The sequence below is a fragment of the Tamandua tetradactyla genome, chromosome 8 (genome assembly GCF_023851605.1).
Source record: "Tamandua tetradactyla isolate mTamTet1 chromosome 8, mTamTet1.pri, whole genome shotgun sequence".
NCBI lineage: Eukaryota > Metazoa > Chordata > Mammalia > Pilosa > Myrmecophagidae > Tamandua > Tamandua tetradactyla.
The window spans coordinates 45,715,198-45,728,287 of NC_135334.1; the positions used below are offsets into that span (position 1 = coordinate 45,715,198).

Sequence of the window (13,090 nt, forward strand, 5' to 3'; positions counted from 1 at the left end):
TTTTAATCAAAATCCCATTTCATAAAGGCAGAATAATCCCTACTTAATACTGTATGTTTGAAACTGTAATCAGATTATCTCCCTGGAGATGTGATTTAATCAAGAGTGGTTGTTAAGCTGGATTAGGTGATTACATGTCTCCATCTATTTGGGTGGGTCTTGATAAATTTCTGGACTGTATAAGAGGAACAATTTTGGAGATTGAAGGAGATTCAGAGAGTGCAGAGAATGCTGTAGCACCACAAAGCAGAGAGTCCACAAGCCAGCGACCTTTGGAGATGAAGAAGGAAAATGCCTCCTGTGGAGCTTCATCAGACAGGAAGCCAGGAGAGAAAGCTAGCAGATGACACCATGTTCACCATGTGCCCTTCCAGCTGAGAGAGGAACCCTGACTGTGTTCGCCATGTGCCCTTCCACTTGAGAGAGAAACCCTGAACTTCATTGGCCTACTTGAACGAAGGTATCTTTCCTTGGATGCCTTTGATTGGATATTTCTATTGACTTGTTTTAATCAGGAACAAAAAAAAATTTCTCAGCCTTAGCAACTTATTTAATTCCTCTTTTTAAAAGCCATTCCATTTCTGGTATATTGCATTCTGGCAGCTAGTAAACAAGAACAATTTATTTGAAGTAACTCAATAATTACCATTTTGAAAAAGTACAATATATACAAATGAAGCCTCTTTTTTTTTTCTGAAGCCACTTTTTGACATCAAACAATGGTCACCAAAGTATTTGGAATTTTGGGGGTGGGGCAGGATATGTAATGTTTACAACCTGAAATACAAAAATCTTTATATTTGATTTATACTTTGGAAGACACATACATATAATATGTACCTATAGGTATCAATCTGTCCCCACAAATATAATTTTCTAACAGTTCAAATATATCATAAAGTCTTACAAATGCTATTATTTTCTTGGAGAGCTCCTTCCCAAAGGACCATTCCTGCTCATTCTATGCCAGTTTCCCTCCCAGACTGCTGCAGAGCTGCCATTCTGAGAATCTTCTTTGGCAGAGCCACAGTTTCCTGGCATTGGTGTCTTCCTCCTTTCTGCTTTAATTTTTCTTTAGACAGTGTCCATCTCCAGAAGCGTCTTAATTAATAGTATAAGGTACATATATTTTAAATCTTTGCCTGTCACTGAAATTTTTATACTTTCTTCAAAATTAAGTGGTAGTTTCAACAGGAATAAAATATTGGTATATTAATCATTTTCCTTCAGAATTTTGAGGTATTTTCCTCTAGCTCTGTTTGTTCTTGAGAAGAATGTGACATTTTTAATTCTTCTTATTTTATAAGCCATTTTGTTTTTCCTTGAAATTTTTTTCTATTTACCCTCAGTGTTTAGAAATTTTAAAAAGTGTTTAGAAGATTTAGAAGGCAGACCACAGTGCCATATATATTGACAATACATATTTAACATAAATATTCAATGTCTACTGTGTCAGTTTGCAAGCTTCCGGAATGCAATATACCAGAACTGGAATAGTTTTTAAAAAGGGGAATTTAATAAGCTACAAGGCTGCAGTCCTAAATCTATAAAAATGTCCAAACTAAGGCATCCAAGAAGAGATACATTAATTCCAGGAAGACCAATGGGTCAGGAGCACCTGTCAGCTGGGTAGTCATGTGGCTGGCATCTGCTGGTCCCTTGTTCCTGGGCTCCATTGCTTTCAGCCTCTGTTCCTGTGGGGGTTCCTCACTTTACTTCTCCAGGGCTGGCCTTCATCTCTTGGCATCCCTTGGCTCTTTCCAGATTCCGGCTTGCTTAACATCTCATGGCAACGTCTGCTGGGTTCCAAGCATCTCCAGATATCTGTGTATCTGTTCTCCAAGCATCGGCATCTGTGTCAGCTCTGCTCTGACGTTTCTGTTGGCTCTGTCATTTTTTATTCTCTACAAAATGTGTCCTCTTTTAAAGGACTCCAGCAAATTAATCAAGACCCACCTGGAATGGGGGGAGTCACATCTCCATGGAATCAAAAGATCACACATCTCTGTGGAGATAATCTAATTGCATTTCCAACCTACAGTACCAAATCAGGATTAAAAGGAACAACTGCTCCCACAAAAGTGGATCAGGATTAAAACAAGGCTTTTCTGGGGTATATACCACTTTTACACTGGCACAAATATGCACATGCATAAAGATATATTTGTGGTGTGTGTGTGTGTGTGTGTGTGTGTGTGTATGAGAGAGAGAGAGCACATATGTGTTCCCTCTGGATTGAATTCTGGACCAATCTGTAGAGTCAAATCCTTCAGTTCTTGGAAACATTTTGATATGCATGGATTATTTTATCTCACATGTTAGGTAATACAAAACCACAGATTTTATCTTAATCACAGTATATTATTTGTATTTATTCAATTATCCATTAGGATCTAATTGAATAGATTAGAGCTATTCAAACAAATTTGGTCACTTTTTAATTCAAATCCAAACTTTTATTCATGAGTCTTCAAATTTAAAGAAAATTACAATGTAAATAGGAAAATAATATATTTATCATCCACAATTTATCAAAGAAGCATTTTAATCAAACTTCCACTAAAAATCATGATAAGAAATGGTATTGTATGATTTTGGAAAAATGCAAAAAAAAGTTACTGAAGCATTATAAATACCAAATTATCACCAAACCATAGTAGGAGTGGTAGTCACGATACAGTTTCTTCATTTATACATGGAACTTACAACATGATTACTAATATTCAACACTGAAAGAAATATTTGGTAGAGAGAATTACAGCTGATTCTCATTGTTCACACTTTGTTATACTCTACAAAGTTGCTGCTTTGAATTAATGAATACTGAACCATTGCTCCAAGAGGAAATACAGGGAGTCTGTGGTCTCAAGATTTTTGTCACTTGATCAAAATATAACTTTTTAAAATTGTATTTCGGTTTAAAGACACCTTATTTAATATGCATTGTTGATTCATTAACATTAAACCCACTCATGCCTGTATTAATCTTATCTAACATACATATTTTCTCCAGAAGGCACATCACAGCTTTCTTGTACTTAGGAACACTAGACAGCACTTCAGCACTATACTTGGGTATTATTCTAAAGTGCAAAAACACCAATTAAAAAAACACAAAAATGTGAAAAACATGGCACTAAATATACCAAAAAAAGAACAACTGTTTATAGTATGAGAGCTGAAACAAGAAGGCAGAGTGTTGCCTCATTGATCTTTAGCAAGGAATGTGTGTGTCTAAAGATTCAAATTTTTTCCACTCTGCCCATGTCTGTGAATGATTCTGAAAATGCCACCAATATTGACTTGGGAGTTACAAATAAATCTTAGCAAGCAGGTGAATTTGCAAATATGAAATCGATAAATCATGAGGACTGACTATACTCCCATGGGCTTCTGGAGGGCAAAGACTATATATTACTCAACTTTGAATACTGAGATTCTAACACAGTATTTGGAGCAATTGATGTGTTCTTTTTGTAATTAATTTAGTGAACTCTAGGTAATTTACCTATTATACAATACCATGTGGATAGGATGTTATTGTTCAAGAGCATCAACAGATATTAGAAATGGCTAGTTTATAAATACAAGAAATATTTTTTTTCAGTTTTACCTCCCTATTTCATCCAAAAGGATACATTGTTAGAGTAACATCAAAATGACCTACCTCTGTAATGGAATTACATTTAACTCATACTTATTTCTTCATATTCTTCAAATGTCCAAGATTTTTATCCTAGCCAATTCTGATGGAAATCTTTTTAAGCATATTGAGTACTTCTCTACTTTCTTAAACATATGCTACTGAATACAACCTTTTATTTAGTATTTAAGCTCATAACTATAAGCATCCATTATGATGTTGCATTAGCATTGGTTTAACTGTTTCTTCCCTATCAAGGAAATGTCTGCCCTTGTAAACCGTCTGGCTCCTGTCTCCCTAACCTATCTCTCAAGGCATCTTAGACCTCTTTGCAATTCTTATTACATTTGCTCTTGTACATTTATTTGCTAAACTATTTAATTACTGTGCCTCCCATAGTAGACTGTTACACCACAAAACTTGTCCAGGTTGGCTCTCCATTGCATACACAGTGTCTACTATGGTGTCTGGTGTCCAGTAGGCTCTCAATACTGTTTGCATGGCTAAGTAAATAAATGCCTACCTCAGTGCGTACCCCCCAGTTCCTCTGCTATTTGCTGAGGGCAGATGTGGGAAGCCATGGAACCAATCTTTTTAAAAATCATGTTTGAAAAAAAAAATGTAGGCCCCTACATGAGAATGGAAACAATCCTTTCATAGTATACAGAACCCCAGCTTTAGGGTCTTGTGATGACTATTTTGGTTATTAGGCCTTTTCCCCTCTCTAGTGCCTTGAAAAAGTAGAGATACTTAATAGCCATGAGACCTTGGCCATTAAACCTCAATTTCTTCCTCTATAAAATGATGTTGATAATACTCCTTATCTCATTGCATTATTATGAGGATTCATATAACTAAAACACTACCTAATATATAAGTAATATTAATGTTAGATGTTACTATTAGTTTTATATCATACTAGCAATAATATGTTAACTTTCACTTATGAAGATACTGCTATTGACCTATCACCAAAGGATATATACTCTAGTTTCTTCAGGAGTGTTTAAAGGACCTACTCAGAACCATACTCCATTCAGCCCCTCCCCAAGACCAATATTTTCTACGAAAAACCTTATACTTTTGCTCTGAAGTAAACTGCTTAGCTTTCATTTACAATCTATTTCCATTTAAAATATATGCTTCTCTACAGTTCTATTAATATCACAGTTAGCTTGTGAGATATCAGAGGTGTTATATAGCCCAAAAGAGGTTATAGAAAATTTCAGAAAGGGCAGTCTCACTGGAAATCAAGTATACTTTGTTTTCATGTCAAAAAGTTTTACTTTCCCTTTCACTATTTTAAGCTTCATGTAAAATTCTTCTCTATTTTTGGTAACTAATTAATTTGAGGAATAAAAATAAAATGCTTTACCATTACTATAAATACATTTTACAGAAAAATTATTAATACTGTATATATATATTTTTTTTTTTTTACATGGGCAGGCACCAGGAATTGAACCCAGGTCCTCAGGCATGGCAGACAAGCACTCTTACCTGCTGAGCCACCATGGCCCACCCTTAATACTGTATCTTAAGTTCTACCTCTGAATGTACACCTAGCACAGATTGAAAAAATCCATACTGGGCCTTTGACTTATCATGTTTATTACTAAAGTCAAAGAATAATTTTCTTTGACAAATGCATCCCTTAACGGAAAATGAGGAGTCATAACAGAGAAGTCAGGATTCAACAAACGAGTATGGCTACCGAGTCATATTGATACTTCCTTTTAGTTCCAGTGTATTTGAGCAGCAGAATGAAAATCCCAAAATTGTAGAACTATAACCCACACCAAACTCTGAAATCTGTTCTACAACCACTTGTTAAAATGTAGTTTGAAATTTATTGTTCTGCATATATATTTAAAAATAAAAAAGTTAAAAAAAATTCTTAAAGGTATCACTTACAAAATATTTTCAAAGCACTGAATGCGCTTTTAGTTTATTATATACAACTTAAAATAGTGCACATTTCAGAATGTTTATCACTGCATTAGTTTTAAAGAATGGTATAGATCGCATAAGAACACCAATGAAAATCAATTCTGTTTTTTTTTTTCTCTCCTTACCTAATTCCCAAAAGAACTCAAATTACGAACCTAACCAAGGAACCATCTACCTTAACCAAGCAGTTTGCAAGGATAAGTAATAAGACGCAGAAGTTCTCAACCCTAAATTCATTGGCAAAATCAGATGACCTTTTCTTTTTGGTAAACGTGCACTTTAGAGTCACATTCTAACTGTTGTTGCAGACTATGGATTGATCGTGTGCTGGTTTGGAGCTTCTCACTCACTGTACCTTCTTTCACTGTGGTTTTAATAACTTCATATAACCCCACTGATTCCAAGAATGCAAGGCAAAGTTAAGAACACTTCACTATTTATATCATAATATCCCTTCACTCATATTGATACAGAACACACTTTCTTTTTATTGGTTATAATACTGTCAACCAGGTCAGCAACTGATAGTCAAACTGGGATCTTTGACCTTTTACCTTATCAGTTCCATGACTCTGTTGGATAGCTGCACCTGAGAATTATGACTACTGCTTCTTCTTGGCCACTCTATGTGGTCACTTTGTCTTCTCCTTGCTCACCAACAACCCATACTTCTTTTCCTGAAATTTCATGCCTCAAAACAATTTTTTTTCTTTTTTTTTTTTGGGCATGGTCAGGCACCGGGAATCAAACCCGGGTCTCCGGCATGGCAGGTGAGAACTCTTCCTGCTGAGCCACCATAACCAGCCCTCAAAACATTTTTAATAATATATTGTAATCTCTGTGAATCCAGATTACATCCCATTCCAATCATTCAATTTTCAGGAAGTGAACTCAATTTCCAAGTCACATAAGTCATGATGTCTACTGGCTGAGCTGCAACGAGCAGGACACAGTGATGCTTATAATGTCCCACAGCTGGAATAAGGGGTCTGAACATATCCACACTGCTCTGTACCACATTAAGGTAGGACTGAGAACTACCCAAAGAGTTGACTGTGAGAATCACCACCTTGGAATGAGTAGAAACAGACAAATCTTTGCTGAACTCCACATGAGACAGGTTGAAGATATCCAGGTCCATCATCTCTCCTTCAGTTCTTTCTGAGAGGTCTAAAAGAACCATCCTGTCTGCAGAGCCCTTTGCTGAAATTGCTAATGGGAAGGCAATACAACTCTACTTCAAACCACAGTAATTTTACTGACTGTTTTATTCTTGTGGTTTGCCCAGTTCTTTGAATTTATATGAGACACCTTCCATGAGTTTCTCAATATAGGTTAGTAAGTCTACCTGTGTGTCTCATCAGATGATGATAGAGAAAAAAGAGTAAGTTCTTCTTGAAACTTGGCCATTATTTCCTTAATTAATCCAATAAAGACAGATTGAAGATGGCTCCAGTTTTGGAGCTAGAGCAAGTATATTTTGCCTTGAGCATCCACATGCTTTCCAACTGAGAGTCCTATATTTGCAGTTGGCTTCAAGAAGCAAATAGGTGGAGCAAAAGGGTGAGAATCCAAAATCCACAAATGAATTGGTATATGTATTACCCTGAAACATCACAGGAACAGTGCCAGTGAAATTCAGCAACTCTTTCTGGGAACTATCTTTAAAAATTTGCCTAGGGGCGGGCAATGGTGGCACAGTGGCCAAGTTCTTGCCAGCTATGCCAGGCACCTGGGTTCAATTCCCGATGCCTGCCCATGCCAAGAAAAAAAAAAAAAGCCAAGCAGCTGTCTCAGACCTTCGCAGTCAAACTCCATCTCCAGCTGGATACTAGAGCAAGGACTTTCAGACATTTTTTAATGGATTGTTGAGGAGGGTGGTGGTTAGACATTAAAATATATAGAGTTTCCAGGGGAAAATGCATTTCATATTCCACACCATCACATGCAAATTTTGCAAAAACAGCCATTAGTAATTTGAAAACTGTGGATACATGCTTATCATGGTTGCCTACTCAAAATTAGATAGGGAAAATAATAGGGAATAATGAGAGTGCTTAGCAGGCACTGGTCCACATGGAATAAGCAGGCAAAATTATGGGACACTGATAGATGCCACTATGGTGACATTAAAACTTCTTTCCAAAGAAAGGGCAATATGTAAACCAGGAAAATATTAATATGAAATTTTAAATTTGGACATCCTCAATTTTATCTGGTTTTTATCCCCAGCATTTGTCAATTTCTAACATAGTATATAATTGATTTATTTATCCTTTATTGCCTTCCCCTACCACATACCCATCACTAGAATAGACATTCTAAGATAGTATTTTTCCATATTCTTTTCAGTAATGTATTTTGATTATCAAGAACAGTACCAACACTTAATATGCACTCAAAAAATACTTTAAGCTTTACAGAGTTTCTATCTGGATCAATGGAAAAGTTTTGATAACGGATGGTGGTGATGGTAGGACAACACAGTGAACATAAAGCACTGAGTTATATATTTGAATGTGGCTAAAAGGGAAACTTTAGGCTGTATCTATGTCATTAGAATAAATTTTATTTAAAACCATAACATTGTACAATACAGTGAACCCTCATGTAAATCATGGACTTAGCAAATAGTACAATTCTAATAATTTTCTTTTATTAATATTACATTGTACTAGTACTTGACTGAGTATAAATAAAAAAAAAAGAGATATTATACCCCCACCATGAGATAGGCAAAGATTTTTAAATATTTGGTGCTGGCAAGCCCCTTAAGAAACAAGCATTTTCATGCACTTTTGGAAACAATCACTATCAAAGGCCCCACAAACTTTCAGCAATTTAACATTTAGAAAGTTATACTAAGGAATTAATTAAGCAAACATATAATTTAGAACAAAATGTCCACTGAAGCACTGCTTATAATATCCAATAAAGGGAATTACCTAAATAACCCACAGCAGAGAACAAGCTATAAATTATGACTTGTTCCCCAATGTAATATTATAAAGCAATTTAAAATGACAGGGGGATCTATGTGTACTCACTGGAAAATGTTTATTATGTATTTTAAGGGGAAAAGGGCATTTAAAACCAACAAATATAGTTTTATACAGTATTTCTGTAATACATGCATTTATATTTTATTTGTGTTCTTACTTATGCAATTGTGTCAGGAAAACTCTGTAAAACATCCACCAATCTTTCTAATAGTGATTATTCCTGGGTAATGAGATTTCAGACCATGTTATTTCTCATTACTTTTTGTAAATTTGTATTTTCAATGGCTCCTTCTTCGAATAATTGTCAATAATAAATTCTTAAACCATGAACCCAGAGAACAGAGATAGCAGAGATGAAGCAAACTTCATGAAAGAAATAGAATTGAGACTGGAGCCAACAGCAGCTAATAATAAAATTAGCTATTGATTCTTCAGTACCAATCACTCTGCTAAGTGGTTTACAGGCATTAATTATTTTTAATTCAGTCTTTTCAAGAAGTCCGCAAGATAGATAACATCATCAAACCCGTTTTACTGATAAGAAAGTTAAGTACATTAAATTACAGTTAATAAAGTTTGTAGCCAAGATATGAATGTTGTCCAGTTGTCTAAAGAATTACTATGATTCTTGCCCTCTCCTCATCCTGTCCCACTTACCAAACAAATGGAGTAGGGATGGGATTCTCAGTAAAGTCAAAATTTTGCAGGCAGACAGGGGAGCCAGTACAGAGCTAATGTAGTGAGTTCCACTGAGGTTTTCCTATCCAGGCTAATGGCCAAGATCCAATTGAAAGGAGGCCACCCTGAGTCATTACACAAGCATTTATCAATTTCTAGACAATGTATTTGCCTTCTTATTGAACACTAACTGGCATGTCTGTCTTTTGAATGTGTTTTAAAAGCCATCAGCCTTCACTTTGCCTTCTAACTATAGTCATGTGTGCAGGTATGTATGTGTGTGTGCATGTTTTAAACTGGGCATTCAATTAGTCAGTCCTCCCTGCTGAACTTATCTAGCAAAACATCTGCTGCAGAAATGATAATATGTCTGTCTTTGAAAGCATATTCAAACAGATAGCACTGGCATCTGTTCTTAAGCCGGCTATCTTATGTCACAAGTATGCTAGCAAGCCTGCAGAACAGCTAGCTAAGGATAAACCACTGATGCCTTGTAGTTTTTGGAATGCTTTTATCTTATCAGATCATGGCTGTAATATCCCACTTAACTAAGTCGTTGTCAGCTTGGAGACTACAAAGTATCTCCTGGGAATGGCTAAACTACTCATTTATCAGGAGACAGATAATTAAGACATCCATCAATGCTGATTCTTGGTTGGATGTGATGTTTCCTTGTTGTCTTGACCTTGGTGTGTTTTGGTGCACAGATAAATCCTGTGATGGATATGTGAGCAGTCATAACTACTTCAAGGCTGGAAGAGCCCAGTGTGCTCTAAGTGAGAACAGTATATTTATCCTTCTGTTTTCAATCATCTTGACTTTATCCTACAATGTGCCTTTCAGTCCAATCACTCAAGCCAAGTTAGTTATTTCCCCTTGGTGTTCCCATAATCCTTTCCAATTACTCCTATTATAGTCCACATATTTATCTGTCTCGTCTACTCTAGTGTAATTTCCTCAAAGAGTTGAATTCTTACTCTTTTGTTTCGCTTGCACCAAACTTACTGATGAATAGACAATTGGCATATTAACTAAATAATTTCATTTGTGTTTTGGCATCATTTGGTGTAGTTATTGCTAAAAGAATGATAGTTTCTAAACAATAAAGAAAATTGAAAACAAAACCAAAACCAAAAACTTATTGAGGACCAATCATGAAGTTTAAAATATCTTAGAAAAAAATGTTCTCTCACTTGAGTTAAGCCATGTGAACTTTTTAAAGCCTGGACTCTTCCATTTGATAGCAGAATAATTTGTGGAAAGTAATTTCACCTGCCAGTTTCCTCAGAGAACTCATACAAGGATAACAATGAATGCAACCTAGAGTTGCCATGAAAATAAAAACAGTGAGTGAACTGTAATGTACAATTCAAATATAAGCTATTATCCTCATGATTTATACTATTGTTACTATTGTCAAACTACCATTTTTCCCTTGCTTGATCTACTGATAATCACTTAACTCCACTGATCCTTCTCTTGTTGAAATACTTGGCTTAGTTTTCTCCATACCTGTCAGGCTGTTCTTTCTCTGTCACTCTTGTTAACTCCTCATATTAACCTTTAAATGATGAAATCTCAGGATTCAGTCCTTGCATTACTCCTCTCCATCTATACTTACTTTTTGGGTTATCTCATCTACTTTTGTGACTTTAAATGCCACATGGGATTTGTGCTTCCTCATGATTAAATAGTTTCCTCATGATTAATTGGGTTAATGGGCTTTTTTGAAAGGAAGACCACAGAAGTAAAGTGCCATTTTCATCACACCTTATCAAGTGGCTTATCACTTTTGATGTTGACCTTGAACACCATTTGACCTTGATCACAATCTTAGTCTGTTTGTCTGGTTTCTCCACTGTAAAGTTATTTCCCTCCTTTCCAAACTGTACTGTTTGGATTGCAGACATAATGTATGCCCACAATGAAGGTGGGGAGAGTTATGCTCTGCCTCGCTGAGGGTTGAGTATCTATATGAATTATTTGGATTTTACTATACAGGAGGTTTGCCTATTCTTCTCCTATTTATTTATTTATTCAATTATTTATACATTGGTATGGACTCATGGATATTTATTTTCTACTTTGTGTTATGAGTTCAATACCATTTCATTTATTGTAATTATCATCTTGTTCCAGGTTTGGCCATTGGAAACTTTTTCATTGGTTCCTGTGTCCCTATGACAGACTTTGACATACTCCAACCATTGTGGAAAGATTTTTCTGCTTTGTTTTTTTATTTTAGGTTTTTGTTTCTTTGTTTGTTTTGTTTCAGTTGTTGATTAGTTTGAACACTTCCTGACTTCCTGGCACTGCAAGATGCTCCAGGTTCATTTTGTATATTCCCTGCTGCAGTCCTAGAGTTAGCCATTTCTTCAAAGACCCGTGATTCCTATTATTAGAGAATGACATTAGAAACCAATGTTTGGATACTATTTATTCTCATTACTATTGTGAAAGAGCAGCTGACAGAGCAAGGAAATAAATGTGTGTATACTAATTTGTACACTCATGTGCACACACACTCACTCCTATGGTTTAGCTATACTAAACATGAGCTCATATTGACGTCTCCAACTCTGTTGCATCATTACCAGATGGGTCATTTTAGCTTTCTTCCATTTTATTATCTGTAACCACCCACTCCAACAGTTTTCACTTGTTTTTCAACCAAGCTCTCACCATCTGCTGTCAGGAAGTTTTGATTTGCTTTTTAATTTGCATGCATTAAGGGTAACTCTTTGTGCTGTAAAAGTCAATGGTTTTTTTTTACAAATCTATGGTGTCATATAGCCATTATAGCACCATACAGAATAGTTTTGCTGCCTTAAAAAATCTTCAGTGTTGCACAAGCCCCTGGAAACCACTGATTTTTTTATTGTTTCTATAGTTTTGTCTTTTCCAGAATGTTATTTAGTTGGAAACACAGAGTAGGTAGCATTTTTAGACTGGCTTCTTTTACTTCACAAAATGCCTTTAAGGTTCCTCTAAGTCTTTTGTAGCTTAATAGATCATTTCTTTGAATTGTTGAATAACACTTCTATGTATGGATTATATCAGTGTGTTTATTCACTTACCTATTTAAGGGCATCTTGTTTGCTTACGAATTTTTGATAATTATGAATAAAGCTTCCAGAAACATTCATATGCAGGCTTTATGTGGACATAAGTTTTTAGCGCATTTGTGTAAATATCTGGGAGTGTGATTACTGTATTGTACAGTAAACCTATGTTAAACTTTTTAATAACCTGCCAGATTTTCTTCCAAAGGTGCTATCATTTTGCATTTCCAAAAACAATTCATGAGAATTCTTCTTGTTCAACATCCCTATCAGCCTTCAGTGTTGTCAGCATTTTCACTTTTAGTCACTCTAATAGCTGTATAGCGGTATTTGTCTGTTGTATCAATTTGTACTTTCCTAATGACATATCATGTTAAATACATTTTAATATGCTTATTTTCTATCTTATATCTTCTTTAGTGAGGTGTTTGTTAAGATCTTTTGAACATTTGTTTCTTTTTATTGTTGAGTTTTAAGAGTTATTTGTATATTTTGAATACCAGTCCTTCAGCAGATGTGTGTTTTGAAAATATTTTCTCTCAAGCTGTGGCTTGACTTTTCATTCTTAGCAATGTCTTTCTTAAAGCAGACTTTTAGAAAAACTTGGAATAAAGTGCAACATATAAATTTTTTCTTTCGCATATTGTGCATTTGGTATTGTATTATCAAACCCAGCGTTACCTCGATTTTCTCCCAGGGAGATCAGCTCTTTATCTAACTGCCTTACATGATTCACTGAGAACCCAACATGAGAA

The 13,090-nt window shown here is 35.4% G+C and overlaps 1 pseudogene; it reads right to left on the bottom strand.

Annotated features, from left to right (window-relative positions):
• Window positions 1–6,217: 6,217 nt before the first annotated feature.
• On the bottom strand, window positions 6,218–12,364 carry LOC143643861 (ubiquitin-conjugating enzyme E2 variant 3-like; annotated as a pseudogene).
• Window positions 12,365–13,090: the final 726 nt, after the last annotated feature.